The following is a 17,902-nucleotide window of genomic DNA, read 5'->3' as shown; positions in this document are numbered from 1 at the left end:
GAACGAGAGAGGATGTGGGCAGAGATTCAGGAGAAGGTTAGTAGAGAATGAACAGTGACCAGTGGACAGGCTTTGTTTAGCAGGGGTCTGGTGGGGGGGGGGGCGTGCTGGTGGACAGTGAACTGGGGATTGTGATGGGAGTGTTAGTGAATGGTGGTAAGGGAGTAGAGCGTGGCAGTTAGTGTAGGGATTGGGATGGGGAGGGACTGGACAGTGGTTGGTGTTCAGTGGGTGGAGGCAGGACAGAATGTTGAATAGGAGATTGACGGTGGAGGGTAGGGGATTGGGGCGAGGGGGTAGTAAACACTGGGTAGGGGATTGGGTTTGGGGAGTGGCATGCTTAGTGGATGAATAAGGTTCTGAGGTCAGGAGGGGAAATTTGGGTACAGGCAGTGGGGCAGAATGCAAGATTTAGTGCAGGAGTCACAGCTTTCTCAAAAAGAGGGTCAAAGTCATTTACAGCTTTAAATGAGTTCACTAAGAAGCAAACATTTGGAAACACTTCATAAGCTAAACAAGCAGATAAGACATTCGACATAACAGGGGGAGAAGAGTTTACCGGTCCCGGATCAGACATAACGCTGGGGGAAGCAAACAGGGAGATGCTGTTCTTCATAAGCAGGCAGTCTTCTCAGAGCGGTTCACTGGACCCAGATCTGGCAAACGCATGGAAGAAGAAGCGTGGTGCTGATCTCTGTAGCTGGAGCAATCTCTTCTGCTCTCAGTCTTCTTGAGCTAGATGTAAGTCCAAAGCCAGCATAGATCCAGTTTAAGAAGCATGGATCCTCCATCCAAAATATTTTTTCCCCTCTTGACACCCCATTTATATACTTTATTTGAAGGGGCCGGTGAATAGTACGAGACAATCACCTTTCAGATGTTCACTTTGCAAGGCAGAGATATTCAAGGTAGACCCCTCCTGTTTCCATTGGAAGCCATGAAGTAAGTCATCTTGTGGCCTATGGCTTGCTAGGACATGATGTTTAACCTTTACTCAGTTGGTTTAGATATGGGTGATGAGATCTCACCTTATCAGGCTTCAGGAATGTCTTGTGCCAGGGCCTATGTTAGAAACACGTCCTTGGCAGAAATAAAAAGCAGCCTGAGGAAAAGTGACAGGTGAGTGACTATTCCCCACACAGTGCAGGCTTCTGACTGGCGCCCCTATTAGCATGCGCCCAGGGCGCAGGTGTGACAGGCTTGAAGAGCGCCTGTGCCCTGCTCCTGCCCGGTTGACCAATCTGAGGCAGAGCAGCAGGAATGATGACTATTTCCTCTGCCCTACAGACATCAGGCCTGGAGAGCACACAGGCTAACAGCACCTTCGATAGCTCAGCTGGTAGAGCGGAGGACTGTAGTGGTTCTGTGGGCATCCTTAGGTTGCTGGTTCGATTCCGGCTCGAAGGACATCGGCTACATTTTGCCTCCATCCCCCACCGCTTTTTACCCCCTCCCAATAGGGACATCGGCAATCTCTACGGCCCTAAATGGGTATTGGGGGGCCAGACAAATGCTGGTGAGTCCCTACTGCCGGGAAACGATCAGGTTAGGGCCGGGGTGAAGGACTCGTGGGACTCGGAGACCTCCCGCCATAGCGCCGTGGAAAAGCAGCCACTCCGCCCCCTGCTGTGCACGTGTGCAGGGCATCGGTTTAACACACCCTGAGGCACGCCTCTCAATGTTAACGTTGAGGTAGTGTCTGCAGCGGATCATCATTCTTCAGCCATTTTACTGCATTGGACCCTACCTGGGGGATTAGCTCAAATGGTAGAGCGCTCGCTTAGCATGTGAGAGGTAGCGGGATCGATGCCCGCATCCTCCAGCTGTTGTTTACTCAAATAGCATTGATTTTCATCTTAAAAATCTTGACAAACACTATTTCAATTACTTTCATTTGGAAACTACAGGCTAATATGCTCTTAATTTTGGTGCCCAGAAGGCCCAGGGACACAGATGACACAGGCAAAAAGGGTTAGCAATGCATCTGGAATGGGCCACAATATTTCTCAATTTCTTGCTGCAACCAACCGCCCCCCAGTGCCCAATGCCCAACACCCATCGTCCAACACCCAATGCCCAACGCCCAACACCCATCGCCCAACACCCAATGCCCAACACCCAACGCCCATCGCCCAACACCCAACGCCCATCGCCCAACACCCAACTCTTTACCGATTTCACCAGCTGTCCCTGCAGAGAGACAGGTCTCTCTTAGAAAAGACTCACCAGAGACTGCTTGGTGGAGAAATAACCAGGTGGTGCATGTGGGAGGGAATGAGGGGTTTTGAGGGAATGAGAGAGGATGTGGGCAGAGATTCAGGAGAAGGTTAGTAGAGAATGAACAGTGACCAGTGGACAGGCTTTGTTTAGCAGGGGTCTGGTGGGGGGGGGCGTGCTGGTGGACAGTGAACTGGGGATTGTGATGGGAGTGTTAGTGAATGGTGGTAAAGGAGTAGAGCGTGGCAGTTAGTGTAGGGATTGGGATGGGGAGGGACTGGACAGTGGTTGGTGTTCAGTGGGTGGAGGCAGGACAGAATGTTGAATAGGAGATTGACGGTGGAGGGTAGGGGATTGGGGCGAGGGGGTAGTAAACAATGGGTAGGGGATTGGGTTTGGGGAGTGGCATGCTTAGTGGATGAATAAGGTTCTGAGGTCAGGAGGGGAAATTTGGGTACAGGCAGTGGGGCAGAATGCAAGATTTAGTCCAGGAGTCACAGCTTTCCCAAAAAGAGGGTCAAAGTCATTTACAGCTTTAAATGAGTTCACTAAGAAGCAAACGTTTGGAAACACTTCATAAGCTAAACAAGCAGATAAGACATTCGACATAACAGGGGGAGAAGAGTTTACCGGTCCCGGATCAGACAAACCGATGGGGGGAAGCAAACAGGGAGATGCTGTTCTTCATAAGCAGGCAGTCTTCTCAGAGCAGTTCACTGGACCCAGATCTGGCAAACGCATGGAAGAAGAAGCGTGGTGCTGATCTCTGTAGGTGGAGCAATCTCTTCTGCTCTCAGTCTTCTTGAGCTAGATGTAAGTCCAAAGCCAGCATAGATCCAGTTTAAGAAGCATGGATCCTCCATCCAAAATATTTTTTCCCCTCTTGACACCCCATTTATATACTTTATTTGAAGGGGCCGGTGAATAGTACGAGACAATCACCTTTCAGATGTTCACTTTGCAAGGCAGAGATATTCAAGGTAGACCCCTCCTGTTTCCATTGGAAGCCATGAAGTAAGTCATCTTGTGGCCTATGGCTTGCTAGGACATGATGTTTAACCTTTACTCAGTTGGTTTAGATATGGGTGATGAGATCTCACCTTATCAGGCTTCAGGATTGTCTTGTGCCAGGGCGTATGTTAGAAACACGTCCTTGGCAGAAATAAAAGGCAGCCTGAGGAAAAGTGACAGGTGAGTGACTATTCCCCACACAGTGCAGGCTTCTGACTGGCGCCCCTATTAGCATGCGCCCAGGGCGCAGGTGTGACAGGCTTGAATAAGCGCCTGTGCCCTGCTCCTGCCCGGTTGACCAATCTGAGGCGGAGCAGCAGGAATGATGACTATTTCCTCTGCCCTACAGACATCAGGCCTGGAGAGCACACAGGCCAACAGCACCTGCGATAGCTCAGCTGGTAGAGCGGAGGACTGTAGTGGTTCTGTGGGCATCCTTAGGTTGCTGGTTCGATTGTAGCTCGAAGGACATCTGCTACATATTGCCTCCATCCCCCACCGCTTTTTACCCCCTCCCAATAGGGACATCGGCAATCTCTACGGCCCTAAATGGGTATTGGGGGGCCAGACAAATGCTGGTGAGTCCCTACTGCCGGGAAACGATCAGGTTAGGGCCGGGGTGAAGGACGCGTGGGACTCGGAGACCTCCCGCCATAGCGCCGTGGAAAAGCAGCCACTCCGCCCCCTGCTGTGCACGTGTGCAGGGCGTCGGTTTAACACACCCTGAGGCACGCCTCCCAATGTTAACGTTGAGGTAGTGTCTGCAGCGGATCATCATTCTTCAGCCATTTTACTGCATGGGCCCCTATCTGGGGGATTAGCTCAAATGGTAGAGCGCTCGCTTAGCATGTGAGAGGTAGCGGGATCGATGCCTGCATCCTCCAGCTGTTGTTTACTCAAATAGCATTGATTTTATCTTAAAAATCTTGACAAACACTATTTCAATTACTTTCATTCGGAAACTACAGGCTAATATGCTCTTAATTTTGGTGCCCCGATGGCCCAGGGACACAGATGACACAGGCAAAAAGGGTTGGCAATGCATCTGGAATGGGCCACAATATTTCTCAATTTCTTGCTGCAACCAACCGCCCCCCAGTGCCCAATGCCCAACACCCATCGCCCAACACCCAATGCCCAACGCCCAACACCCATCGCCCAACACCCAACGCCCAACACCCAATGCCCATCGCCCAACACCCAACACCCATCGCCCAACACCCAACTCTTTACCGATTTCACCAGCTGTCCCTGCAGAGAGACAGGTCTCTCTTAGAAAAGACTCACCAGAGACTGCTTGGTGGAGAAATAACCAGGTGGTGCATGTGGGAGGGAATGAGGGGTTTTGAGGGAACGAGAGAGGATGTGGGCAGAGATTCAGGAGAAGGTTAGTAGAGAATGAACAGTGACCAGTGGACAGGCTTTGTTTGGCAGGGGTCTGGTGGTGGGGGGGGGGGGGGGGGCGTGCTGGTGGACAGTGAACTGGGGATTGTGATGGGAGTGTTAGTGAATGGTGGTAAGGGAGTAGAGCGTGGCAGTTAGTGTAGGGATTGGGATGGGGAGGGACTGGACAGTGGTTGGTGTTCAGTGGGTGGAGGCAGGACAGAATGTTGAATAGGAGATTGACGGTGGAGGGTAGGGGATTGGGGCGAGGGGGTAGTAAACACTGGGTAGGGGATTGGGTTTGGGGAGTGGCATGTTTAGTGGATGAATAAGGTTCTGAGGTCAGGAGGGGAAATTTGGGTACAGACAGTGGGGCAGAATGCAAGATTTAGTCCAGGAGTCACAGCTTTCCCAAAAAGAGGGTCAAAGTCACTTACAGCTTTAAATGAGTTCACTAAGAAGCAAACGTTTGAAAACACTTCATAAGCTAAACAAGCAGATAAGACATTCGACATAACAGGGGGAGAAGAGTTTACCGGTCCCGGATCAGACAAACCGATGGGGGAAGCAAACAGGGAGATGCTGTTCTTCATAAGCAGGCAGTCTTCTCAGAGCGGTTCACTGGACCCAGATCTGGCAAACGCATGGAAGAAGAAGCGTGGTGCTGATCTCTGTAGCTGGAGCAATCTCTTCTGCTCTCAGTCTTCTTGAGCTAGATGTAAGTCCAAAGCCAGCATAGATGCAGTTTAAGAAGCATGGATCCTCCATCCAAAATATTTTTTCCCCTCTTGACACCCCATTTATATACTTTATTTGAAGGGGCCGGTGAATAGTACGAGACAGTCACCTTTCAGATGTTCACTTTGCAAGGCAAAGATATTCAAGGTAGACCCCTCCTGTTGCCATTGGAAGCCATGAAGTAAGTCATCTTGTGGCCTATGGCTTGCTAGGACATGATGTTTAACCTTTACTCAGTTGGTTTAGATATGGGTGATGAGATCTCACCTTATCAGGCTTCAGGAATGTCTTGTGCCAGGGCCTATGTTAGAAGCAGGTCCTTGGCAGAAATAAAAGGCAGCCTGAGGAAAAGTGACAGGTGAGTGACTATTCCCCACACAGTGCAGGCTTCTGACTGGTGCCCCTATTAGCATGCGCCCAGGGCGCAGGTGTGACAGGCTTGAAGAGCGCCTGTGCCCTGCTCCTGCCCGGTTGACCAATCTGAGGCGGAGCAGCAGGAATGATGAATATTTCCTCTGCCCTACAGACATCAGGCCTGGAGAGCACACAGGCCAACAGCACCTTCGATAGCTCAGCTGGTAGAGCGGAGGACTGTAGTGGTTCTGTGGGCATCCTTAGGTCGCTGGCTTGATTCCGGCTCGAAGGACATCTGCTATGTTTTGCCTCCATCCCCCACCGCTTTTTACCCCCTCCCAATAGGGACATCGGCAATCTCTACGGCCCTAAATGGGTATTGGGGGGCCAGACAAATGCTGGTGAGTCCCTACTGCCGGGAAACGATCAGGTTAGGGCCGGGGTGAAGGACGCGTGGGACTCGGAGACCTCCCGCCATAGCGCCGTGGAAAAGCAGCCACTCCGCCCCCTGCTGTGCACGTGTGCAGGGCGTCGGTTTAACACACCCTGAGGCACGCCTCCCAATGTTAACGTTGAGGTAGTGTCTGCAGCGGATCATCATTCTTCAGCCATTTTACTGCATAGGCCCCTATCTGGGGGATTAGCTCAAATGGTAGAGCGCTCGCTTAGCATGTGAGAGGTAGCGGGATCGATGCCCGCATCCTCCAGCTGTTGTTTACTCAAATAGCATTGATTTTATCTTAAAAATCTTGACAAACACTATTTCAATTACTTTCATTCGGAAACTACAGGCTAATATGCTCTTAATTTTGGTGCCCCGATGGCCCAGGGACACAGATGACACAGGCAAAAAGGGTTGGCAATGCATCTGGAATGGGCCACAATATTTCTCAATTTCTTGCTGCAACCAACCGCCCCCCAGTGCCCAATGCCCAACACCCATCGCCCAACACCCAATGCCCAACGCCCAACACCCATCGCCCAACACCCAACGCCCAACACCCAATGCCCATCGCCCAACACCCAACACCCATCGCCCAACACCCAACTCTTTACCGATTTCACCAGCTGTCCCTGCAGAGAGACAGGTCTCTCTTAGAAAAGACTCACCAGAGACTGCTTGGTGGAGAAATAACCAGGTGGTGCATGTGGGAGGGAATGAGGGGTTTTGAGGGAACGAGAGAGGATGTGGGCAGAGATTCAGGAGAAGGTTAGTAGAGAATGAACAGTGACCAGTGGACAGGCTTTGTTTGGCAGGGGTCTGGTGGTGGGGGGGGGGGGGGGGGCGTGCTGGTGGACAGTGAACTGGGGATTGTGATGGGAGTGTTAGTGAATGGTGGTAAGGGAGTAGAGCGTGGCAGTTAGTGTAGGGATTGGGATGGGGAGGGACTGGACAGTGGTTGGTGTTCAGTGGGTGGAGGCAGGACAGAATGTTGAATAGGAGATTGACGGTGGAGGGTAGGGGATTGGGGCGAGGGGGTAGTAAACACTGGGTAGGGGATTGGGTTTGGGGAGTGGCATGTTTAGTGGATGAATAAGGTTCTGAGGTCAGGAGGGGAAATTTGGGTACAGACAGTGGGGCAGAATGCAAGATTTAGTCCAGGAGTCACAGCTTTCCCAAAAAGAGGGTCAAAGTCACTTACAGCTTTAAATGAGTTCACTAAGAAGCAAACGTTTGAAAACACTTCATAAGCTAAACAAGCAGATAAGACATTCGACATAACAGGGGGAGAAGAGTTTACCGGTCCCGGATCAGACAAACCGATGGGGGAAGCAAACAGGGAGATGCTGTTCTTCATAAGCAGGCAGTCTTCTCAGAGCGGTTCACTGGACCCAGATCTGGCAAACGCATGGAAGAAGAAGCGTGGTGCTGATCTCTGTAGCTGGAGCAATCACTTCTGCTCTCAGTCTTCTTGAGCTAGATGTAAGTCCAAAGCCAGCATAGATGCAGTTTAAGAAGCATGGATCCTCCATCCAAAATATTTTTTCCCCTCTTGACACCCCATTTATATACTTTATTTGAAGGGGCCGGTGAATAGTACGAGACAGTCACCTTTCAGATGTTCACTTTGCAAGGCAGAGATATTCAAGGTGGACCCCTCCTGTTGCCATTGGAAGCCATGAAGTAAGTCATCTTGTGGCCTATGGCTTGCTAGGACATGATGTTTAACCTTTACTCAGTTGGTTTAGATATGGGTGATGAGATCTCACCTTATCAGGCTTCAGGAATGTCTTGTGCCAGGGCCTATGTTAGAAGCAGGTCCTTGGCAGAAATAAAAGGCAGCCTGAGGAAAAGTGACAGGTGAGTGACTATTCCCCACACAGTGCAGGCTTCTGACTGGCGCCCCTATTAGCATGCGCCCAGGGCGCGGGTGTGACAGGCTTGAAGAGCGCCTGCGCCCTGCTCCTGCCCGGTTGACCAATCTGAGGCGGAGCAGCAGGGATGATGACTATTTCCTCTGCCCTACGCACATCAGGCCTGGCGAGCGCTGTGCTCGCCAGCGCCTTCGATAGCTCAGCTGGTAGAGCGGAGGACTGTAGTGGTTCCGTGGTCATCCTTAGGTCGCTGGTTCGATTCCGGCTCGAAGGACGTGTGTTTTTCTTTTTTGGCCTCCGTCCCCCACCGCTTTTTACCCCCTCCCAAGAGGGACATCGGCAATCTCTACGGCCCTAAATGGGTATTGGGGGGGGGGGGCAGACAAATGCTGGTGAGTCCCTACTGCCGGGAAACGATCAGGTTAGGGCCGGGGTGAAGGACGCGCGGGACTCGGAGACCTCCCGCCACAGCGCCGCCGAAAATCGCCACCCCCTCCCAACCCCCCCTGCGGTGTGCGCGTGCGGAGCGGCGGTTTAACGGACTCTGAGGCAGCGCCTCCCAATGCTGACTCTGAGGTAGTGACTGCAGCGGATGATCGTTCGTCAGCCATTCCCCTGCCTTTTTTTTCTTGTGCGGGGGGATTAGCTCAAATGGTAGAGCGCTCGCTTAGCATGCGAGAGGTAGCGGGATCGATGCCCGCATCCTCCAGTTGTTTTTTTTTTACTCAGACAGCATTGATTTTCATCTTAAAAATGTTGACAAACACAATTTTTACCACTTTCATTTGGATAGTACAGGCTAATATGCTCCTAATAGCATAAAGGTATTCAAGGTAGACCCCTCCTGCCTAAATAGCCCAGGAACAGAGATGCCACAGGCAAGAAAGGTTGGCAATGCATCTGCAACGGGGCACCATATTTAATAATTTCTTGCTGCAATCAACCGTCGCCCAACGCCCAACACCCAATGTCCAACACCCATTGCCCAGCACCCAATGCCCATCACCCAACACCCAACGCCCATCACCCAACACCCAAAGCCTATCACCCAATGCCCATCGCCCAACACCCAACGCCCAACACCCAATGCCCATCACCCAACACCAAATGCCCATCACCCTATACCCAATGCCCATCACCCAAAACCCAACACCAAATGCCCATCACCCAATACCCAACGCCCATCACCCAAAACCCAACACCCGATGTCCAACTGTTTACCGATTTCACCAGCTGTCTCTGCAGAGAGACAGGTCCCACTTAAACGAGACTCGATAGGCTGGTGGAAATATAACCAGGTGGTGCGGGTGGGAGGGGATGAGAGGTTCTGAGGGAATATCAGTCCAATGAGCTTCTGGCTGGAGTACCATCTCGCCTGCAGCGGGTCCCACCCGTGACAGGGCCGGAAAATCCCAGCCTTTAACTTTGCTCTCTCTTTCTCGCCCCACAGATGCTGTCTGACCTGCTGAGCATTTCTGGCATTTTCTGTTTTTATTTCAGATTTCAAACATGTCCCAAGGCACGTCACAGGTGTATTAGAAAATAAAATTTGACACTGAGCCACAAAATGTTTGGCCATTTGCAGTTTGTGTTGAATTTGTCATTGACAAATTAACCACTTAACTATGTAGGTTACCCCTTGATGTGGGCACAAGGTAGAGTTTCCTGGTATCACTTGTCTGACTTCCTCTTTGATGTCCTGCTTTCTTCCTGGGATCCCTGTGGCTCATTGCCATCTATGATGATCTTCTTATCACTTCGGCTTAGCTAATCTTTTTGTTCAAGTGAAAAATTAAAATAGTTTTGATACACTTTACAAGATTCCTCAGTCAGTTTAAATTCCTAACGTTTCTTTGTTTTTATAAGTTTGTTCTTGACCCTATCTCTCCTTCCCATTTTTTCCACCTTAGGGATTCAGTTATTTCTCCTGACCTGAGTTCCTTCTGCCTTTTGGTTTTAGGTGAAACATGTAACTAAATCTCAATGATCAAATCAAAGAGAATTACCCTGGTCATCTTGACAATTTCCTTTCAACTGAGCAGGCATGCGTCAGAACTGTTTAGTGAGCTTCATTCCTCTGCACATTTCTTACCAATTATATACAACCAGAGGCTCATCACCCTGACTTTCGAATCTTCATCAAAACTCCTGTTTATTTGATCATTGTTTTCATAAACAAACTGATTTCCTCAACCTCCTAGGCCTGCAGTTTTGACAGATTTGTCATCCTGTGGCAGCAGTGTTAATCAGCTATTTGACGCCAGTCTGTAGGCAATTCTTTTGTATTCGTAAAATCATAGAATCTTACACCATAGAAGGAGCCCATTCTGTCTGTCTAGTTCCTGCTGACTCTCTGCAAAATCAACTCAGTTAACCCCATTCCCCTGTCTTTTCCCCACACCCCTGCGAATTTGGTCTATAATGGCCTGGATTTTGTGTTAAAAGCAAAATACTGCGGATGCTGGAAATCTGAAACAAGAACAGAAAATGCTGGAAAAACTCAGCGGGTCTAACAACATCTGTGGAGAGAGAAACAGAGTTAAAGTTTCGAATCTATATCACTCTACTTCAGAGCTCTGAAGCAGTCATATGGACTTGAAACTTTAACTCGTGTTTTTCTTCTCTCCACGGATGCTGTTAGGCCTGCTGGATTTTGTGTTCATTGGTTAAGCAATGGTATTCGCTGCTGACCTTAACCTAATATGGCCACTTACCTGATACAATAATGGGGCATGGTGGGAGGTGTGTGCAGGGTGGTGGTGATGAGAATTTCACTGTCCAGGCAAGAGGAATCCCTCATGTTGTAAACCCCAGTATAGCTCTCCAGTGTTCTCTAATGTGGGTGTAATGGGCAGAGCATGTTGTTGCTAATACTTAATTCATGATTCATCTGTTCTAGTATATCATTTTTAGTTTCAGACTTTAACTGAAGAAAAAGGGATAAATGCAATTAAAGCAGGCTTGAAGCCTATTACACTTAGAAGGTTGGGGCCTCAAGGGGTCAACAACTAGAAAAGGTAAGAGCTATGAAATAGCAGTTGGGTTTACTTAGCTAAAGAGCTGGAGATGTGATGTCTGAAATGCTTGCAAGAACACAGGCAGCCCAAAGAGATGTTTTTGTTTAGGGAGTTAGAGCTAAATTAGTTTAAAAGCATTCAGTGAACCCTGAAAGGTAGCAAAACATATTTACCTAGTCTGATCAAAGAATAAATTGTAAATGAGGGACAATTAACCTAAAGGTCAGTTTGAGGACATCCCAGAACATGGTACATCATTGTGGAGACGGGTGGAGCTTAGGAGGTTCTTTTGTTTCAATTTACAAGGGTGTTTGCTGGGAGAGATTTTAGCTGAAGCTTGGAACTGGTGTGTGCAGTTTGCAGCTCACTGAGAGGAGTTAGCCAAAGTAAATGACAGTTAGATAGACCTGTACAGTAAGCAAAGTAAAGAACTAACATCATCATTGACTGTGTGGCATGCAGATGAGGCTTAATTTCAGTTTGAACCTTGTGAGGGAACAGAAGCTTGAAGATTACCTAGTTTGAAGCTACTGGGGCCTCAGTCTCTTATTGCAAAGGAAAGTATTCAGTTGAATTAGCTTGGGAGTATTGAAAAGAACAAGGGACTTGAGGCATCCACAGTAAAGAGATAGTAATTGAAAGTTTTTAACTCTGAGAATCGCTGGGGTTGAGGAGAATTCTCCAGAGGACTTTGGCATACTTATGGTTGTTGTTATAGAACTAGATAACTTTAAGATATCGTAACTTTTGACAGAATTCCTAGGGAGGGTGAGGGGCAAGTAAGGAGTAAACCTAAGGGCCTGGCTTATGGTAAATGTTACAGTGTTAACTTAATCATATTTGCTTTGTTTAATTTGTTCTATATATGATAAAGTTGCGTTTTGTTTTAAAAACCTGAAACCTTGTGGGCGTAGTTCTATTGGTAAAACGAGCTGTTCGCATTTCTCTTTAAATGTTAACAGTCCCTAACTGGATCGCAACAACGTGATGCAATGAATAGAAGCCACACCCTCAGAATCTGTCATAACTAAGCTGTCGCAGTACCTTTCATATGTATGTAAACAGGATTTTATATAAATTTGAATAGAATCACGTTAAAAAGTCATCTATAAATTTGGACAAAAAGTTATAAAAATCTAGATAAACTTAAGCAGTTATTTTATAAAGTCATAAAGCTATACAGATTTTTAAAAGTAAGATAAATGATATCAGAAACATATTAAAAAGTCATTTGCATTTAATCATTTAAAAAGTTAGATGAACATTTGGAATCCCTTCCACATCCATTTTGACATTTGAAATAGTCTTCTGGTACCAGCAGCCTCATCAAATGTTTGCAAACTGACACAGGAGGCTCTCACCACTTGGAAACATCAAGCCTAAAGTATTTTGGCTATTAGCCCAAATTCATAACAGTAGCATATTTTCCCTTTTAATGCGCTGTTAGGAAGGGCTGGCTAGCTCTCTCGGCTAGACGGCTAAGATGCGGTTCAGAATGCCGCCAACGTGGCTTCATCTTCTGCTCTGGCTGAGGTACACTTGGGGCTTGCTTCCTTGCCCTGCCCCGGAGAGTGGAAGACAATGCCAAACCACCACTGAAAAAAATACATTCTTGGCTCAGAATGAAGCATCAACAGCCAAGGAGGCAAGCACCTGCCGCTGGGTAAAGCACACATGATTTAATGTCATGACAACACAGGCCAGAATACAAGGCTCGTTGGGTGGGCACACGCCCAACCCAACTGAGCATAAAATGATGCGCAATGCCGTCGGGTGAGAGTCCCAATGTCATTGCACGCTTGCGCTATATTTCAGTCAGTGGGTGTGTGCTGGAGTCAGCAGTGCGCCTGCCAACAACTAAAAGGCCTATAAAGGCCATTAAAAAGGTAATTGAATTAAATTTTTTGCTGCCTGTCCAACCTTATGGTTGGCAGGCAGGCAAAAAGGCCAAAGCTGCCTTCTTGAGCTGCTGCAGTCCATGTGGTGTAGGTACACCCACGGTGCTGTTAGGGAGGGAGTTTCAGAATTTTGACCCAATGACAGTGAAAGAACTGTGATATATTTCCAAGTCAGGATGGCGAGTTGCTTGGAGGGGAATTTCCAAGTCGGCCTTTGCACTTTTTAGGAAACCTCATCCAAGGGTGGGATAAGGTTTCCAAAAGAAAATAAAAATTAAATAAAAATGTAAACATTTCACTAAAAATATGTCCCTGCTCATGTGACAGAGTCACATGAGGGGACATGTTTTTTTTTTAACAGTTTAAAATCGTTTCTTTTTATTTCGCAAACTCTTCATCTCCCTGAGGCAGCTCTGTGCAGCGCAGAGCACTGCAGCACGTGTTTCATGCTGAGGCCCACCAGCGAGAAATCGTGGTCCGGTCCCGATCGCAAGCAGGGGTCAGCTTCCTGACGACTCCGGCCCGCCCCCCACCGAGCTGGCCCAACGAGGGCAAAATCCTGGCCGTAGAGTTAAAGTGTGAACTTTCTGGAGCAGCACCGATTGGCCCACCCACCACAACTTTGGGATTTCTACACTATCCGGCACTCTCATTGGTGGAACAACAATGAACACTCACAGCTTTCGCCATCACCACCACCATAAAATTCAGGCCGATGTTTCCTTGTGAATCTGACTTTCTACCGTGGCAAGGCAGAATTTTGCTGCAGTGGGGGAGTTGGAAAAAGCCAAAATGAGGTGACTGGCAGCCACAATCCAGGAGAGGAGACTGGGGGTCCTATGCTGGAGAGCCAAGCGTTTTTTTTTTGTATTCATTCATGGGATGTGGGTGTCACTGGCTGGGCCAGCATTTATTGCCCATCCCTAGTTGCCCTTGAGAAGGTGCTGGTGAGCTGCCTTCTTGAGCTGCTGCAGTCCATGTGGTGTAGGTACACCCACGGTGCTGTTAGGGAGGGAGTTTCAGAATTTTGACCCAATGACAGTGAAGGAACTGTGATATATTTCCAAGTCAGGATGGCGAGTTGCTTGGAGGGGAATTTCCAGGTGGTGGTGTTTCCATACATCTGCTGCCCTTGTCCTTCTAGATGGTAGTGGTCATGGACTTGGAAGGTGCTATCTCAGGAGTTCCTGCAGTGCACCTTGTAGATGGTACACACTGCTGCCACTGTGTGTCAGTGGTGGAGGGAGTGGATGTTTGGGCATAGGGTGCTGATCAAGCGAGCTGCTTTGTCCTGGATGGTGTCAACCTTCTTGAGTGTTGTGGGAGCAGCACTCATCCAGGCAAATGGACAGTATTCCATCACACTCCTGACTTGTGTCTTGTAGTTGGTGAACAGGCTTTGGGTAGTCAGGAGGTGAGGATTCCTAGCCTCTGACCTGCTCTTGTACTCACAGTATTTATATGGCCAATCCAGTTCAGTTTCTGGTCAATCATAACCCAGGATGCTGATAGTGGGGGATGCCATTGAATGTCAAGGGGCGATGGTTGAATTCTCTTTCATTGGAGATGGTCATTGCCTGGCACTTGTGTGGTGCGAAGGTTACTTGCCACTTGGATATTGTTCAGGTCTTGCTGCATTTGAACATGGAATGCTTCTGTATTTGAGGAGTCGCGAATGATGCTGAACATTGATGAATCATTAGTGAACATCCCCACTTCTGACCTTATGAGGGGAAGAAGGTCATTGATAAAGTAGCTGAAGATGGTTGGGCTTAGGGAGTTGCTTGGCAGGAAGAAAATGAAAGAAGAAACAAAAGAAGAAAAGCTGCAGAAAGCAAGAAAAAAAAGATAAGATAAAGCTACCGATCTGTCTCACATGCTTTCTTGGACCCCCTTTCTTGCATGTTCTCTGCAACTTCCCTGACCAATATTAATTGTGTGATCATTCCATGTAATATCACTGTCAAGAAATCTTATAGGCTGATTTCTATAAATCTCACTGAAGTTCTCCAGAAATCTCATTGGCCAGTAGTATTCAGATGACCATTTTGTTCTGGTTTCTTTTGAATAATCTCTTTGGCACTTGGTTAGCATCTGACGAGTTTGAGAGGACTCTTGACTAATGCTGTGAATACAGTCAGGTGGACCACATTGTTTAGTAGGTTTCAATTGAGAAAACAATGCATCATTGGCCCAGCTAACTATTTGATCACCCCTTTGGTAACCAATGGTTCTTAATTTTGGCCACTGTGATTTGTTAATTCAAACAACATGACTGAAACATCTCTTCTGTTATTGGTTCATGGCAACAACTGCTGATTGGTCCCTGGTGACCAGTAAGTACAGGAAGGAATAGTATCACAATGACAAAGTGATATCATTGAGTGATTTCTGTAAAATATTCTAATTAGGGTCATACAATAAACCAAGCGGGAAAGATTCAGTTATTTTCTTCCCATTTATTCCATGTTTAATAGAAATGTATGCACTATGGACAGGTAAGTAACGGAGTAACAATAAATAAATGTTTTATATTTTTATCTTTGAACAATGCCACATGAGGTTAACTGGTTTAAAATGCAAATAAGGTGGGAGGCAGAAGGCTATGTGAGGGTGATGGGTTGCTGTTATATGAGGTTACATTATTTCCAAGTGAGTAAGGCATGATGCATGAATGGCTTTTTCCCAGCCTATCTCATATGTTCATATTGTAGGAAGAAAAGGAAGGTGAGAAGAGCAGAAGTAAGGAAGGAAACAGTTAATTGAAGGAAAGAAGTGAAAGGAACGTAGGCAAATTTTAACATCAGAAGAAAATGAGAGGGAAGACCAAGTGGGACAGAGGTCTGAGATGCAGTATAGGTTTCAGAAACTTGGCTTGTATTGCCTTGTTATTAGAACATTGAGGGGGTGATCTAATGGAGGTGTTTAAACTGATTACGGAATTCGCTGGAGTACATACGAGGAAACTACTTCCTCTTGTGTGGAAATCCAGTATATTAGGGCATGCAAGTACTTTTTCACTAGGGGAAATCTGGAACTCTTTCTCATAAAAAGTAAGGCCAATTGAAATTTTCCAAAACTGAAAACAATAGTTTTTTTTCAGTACAATTATCAAGGAATGGGGAGGAAAGGTTAGTAAATGAAGTTGAGGTGTAGCTTACCCATTATCTAAATGAATAGTGGCACAAGCTCAAGGGCCTGAATGACCTACTTCTGTTCTTATGTTCCTAAATAGGTGAGATAAGTGGATGGTAGAACAACCTGGACACAGCAGCCTAGATTTCCTAATGACCATTAACTCATGTATTTTAAAAGACCTTATGATCATTCTCAACAGGTTAACACTGGTTGAAATACTGCTGGTCCGAAATTCAAACAAACATGTTAAGTGGATGCTATACTCCAGAAAGCCAGATGATGAAGGATAGAGCTGAAGCCAATCTTTATATATTTCCATAAGTATTTATTTATAGAGATAAACGTTTCAAGCATGCATCTCCTAACCCAACAATCACAGTTTTAGAATGTGTCTATTTATAAGGGCAAAAGTGAATCACCAGTTAATGTCAACTACCTGCACAAGTAAATATAATTAATATATAATTAACAGAAGGGTGTTTAATGAAATGCTGAAAAGGTGCTTCAACCCTGAGAGATTTGTCATTTTATCATAAGGTTTAGGATGATTATGGAAAAGGACAAGGGGTAATCCAGGGTAAAAATAATAAACTGGGGGAATGCCAACTTCAATGGGGTAAGAGTGGATGGGGTAAGAGTGGATCTGACCCAGATAAATTGGAATCAAAGGTTGGCTATTTTTAAGAGATATTTCGGGTATGGTCAAGGTATATTCACACAAAGGGGAAAGTTAGGGCAAACAAACCCAGAGCTCCCCTGGATGACAAAAAATATCAGGATTAAAATAAAGAAGGATAAGTTTGCTTATATCAGATGCCAGATGGATAATGCAAACAAGAGCCAGCTGAAAGTAGAAGGTTCAAAGGGGAATTGAAAAAGCAAATAAGAAAAGCAAAGAGAGTATGAAAACTGGCAGCCAACATAAAAGGGAATTCAAAAGTCTTCTATAGGCATATAAATAGTAAAAGGGTGATGAAAGGAGGAACGGGGCTAATTAGGGATCGAACGGGATTTACGTGTGGAGACTGGACGCATGGCTGAGGTATTAAATGAATACTTTGTAAGAAGGTGCTTCCCAGGCCATGGTGAATGAGAAGGTAGTTCAGACATTTGAAGGGTTTAAAATTGTTATTGAAGAGGTATTGGATAGGCTGTTGGTACCTGATATTGAGAAGACATTCAGACTTGATGGGATGCATCCAAGGATATTGAGGGAAATGAAGTTGGAAATTGTGGAGGCACGGGCCATAATTTTTCAGTCTTCTTTAGACTCAAGATTGATGCCAGAGGACGGGAGAATTGCAAACATTACACCCTTGTTCATAAAAAAGTGTAAAGGTAAATCCAACTACTACAGGCCATTCAATATAACTTTGGTGGTGGGAAAGCTCCTAGAAATAACAATTTGGGACAATAGTAATAGTCACTTGGGCAAATGCTTGTTAATTAAGGGAAGCCAATGTGGATTTGTTAAGGGCAAATTGTGTTTAACTTGCTGGAGTTTTTTCATGAGGTAACAGAGAGGGTTGATGGGGGTAATGTTGATGTTGTGTACATGGACTTCCAAAAGGCATTTGATAAAGTGCTGCAAAACAGACTTGTGTGCAAAGTTAGAGCACTTTGAAGAAAAGGGACAGCAGCAACATGGCTGAGTGACAGGAACCACCGTAATGGTTAAATGGATGTCTTTCAGAGTGGAGTTCCTCAGAGGTCAGTGTTAGAACCCCTACTTGATATATATTAATAACCTAGACCTTGATCTGCAGGGCACGACTTCAAAATTTGCGGATGATACAAAACTTGGAAGCATTGTGAACTGTGAGGAGGATA

At 46.7% G+C, this 17,902-nt stretch overlaps 6 non-coding genes across 6 annotated transcripts; all 6 read left to right on the top strand.

Annotated features, from left to right (window-relative positions):
- The first annotated feature begins 1,321 nt into the window (after nucleotides 1-1,321).
- trnay-gua lies at nucleotides 1,322-1,407 on the top strand. Its single transcript is given in 2 exon segments — nucleotides 1,322-1,358; nucleotides 1,372-1,407. It is a non-coding gene; the product is annotated as a tRNA-Tyr (tRNA).
- Nucleotides 1,408-1,749: 342 nt separating this feature from the next.
- Nucleotides 1,750-1,822, top strand: trnaa-agc. The gene has a single exon. It is a non-coding gene; the product is annotated as a tRNA-Ala (tRNA).
- A 4,087-nt stretch (nucleotides 1,823-5,909) lies between these two features.
- Nucleotides 5,910-5,995, top strand: trnay-gua. Its single transcript is given in 2 exon segments — nucleotides 5,910-5,946; nucleotides 5,960-5,995. It is a non-coding gene; the product is annotated as a tRNA-Tyr (tRNA).
- Nucleotides 5,996-6,337: 342 nt separating this feature from the next.
- Nucleotides 6,338-6,410, top strand: trnaa-agc. The gene has a single exon. It is a non-coding gene; the product is annotated as a tRNA-Ala (tRNA).
- A 1,797-nt stretch (nucleotides 6,411-8,207) lies between these two features.
- Nucleotides 8,208-8,293, top strand: trnay-gua. Its single transcript is given in 2 exon segments — nucleotides 8,208-8,244; nucleotides 8,258-8,293. It is a non-coding gene; the product is annotated as a tRNA-Tyr (tRNA).
- A 362-nt stretch (nucleotides 8,294-8,655) lies between these two features.
- On the top strand, nucleotides 8,656-8,728 carry trnaa-agc. Its single transcript has one exon. It is a non-coding gene; the product is annotated as a tRNA-Ala (tRNA).
- The last annotated feature ends 9,174 nt before the right edge of the window (nucleotides 8,729-17,902 follow it).

The sequence above is a fragment of the Carcharodon carcharias genome, chromosome 5, assembly GCF_017639515.1.
Source record: "Carcharodon carcharias isolate sCarCar2 chromosome 5, sCarCar2.pri, whole genome shotgun sequence".
Classification (NCBI taxonomy): Eukaryota; Metazoa; Chordata; class Chondrichthyes; order Lamniformes; family Lamnidae; genus Carcharodon; species Carcharodon carcharias.
This window is presented reverse-complemented; position numbering and strand designations above follow the sequence as displayed.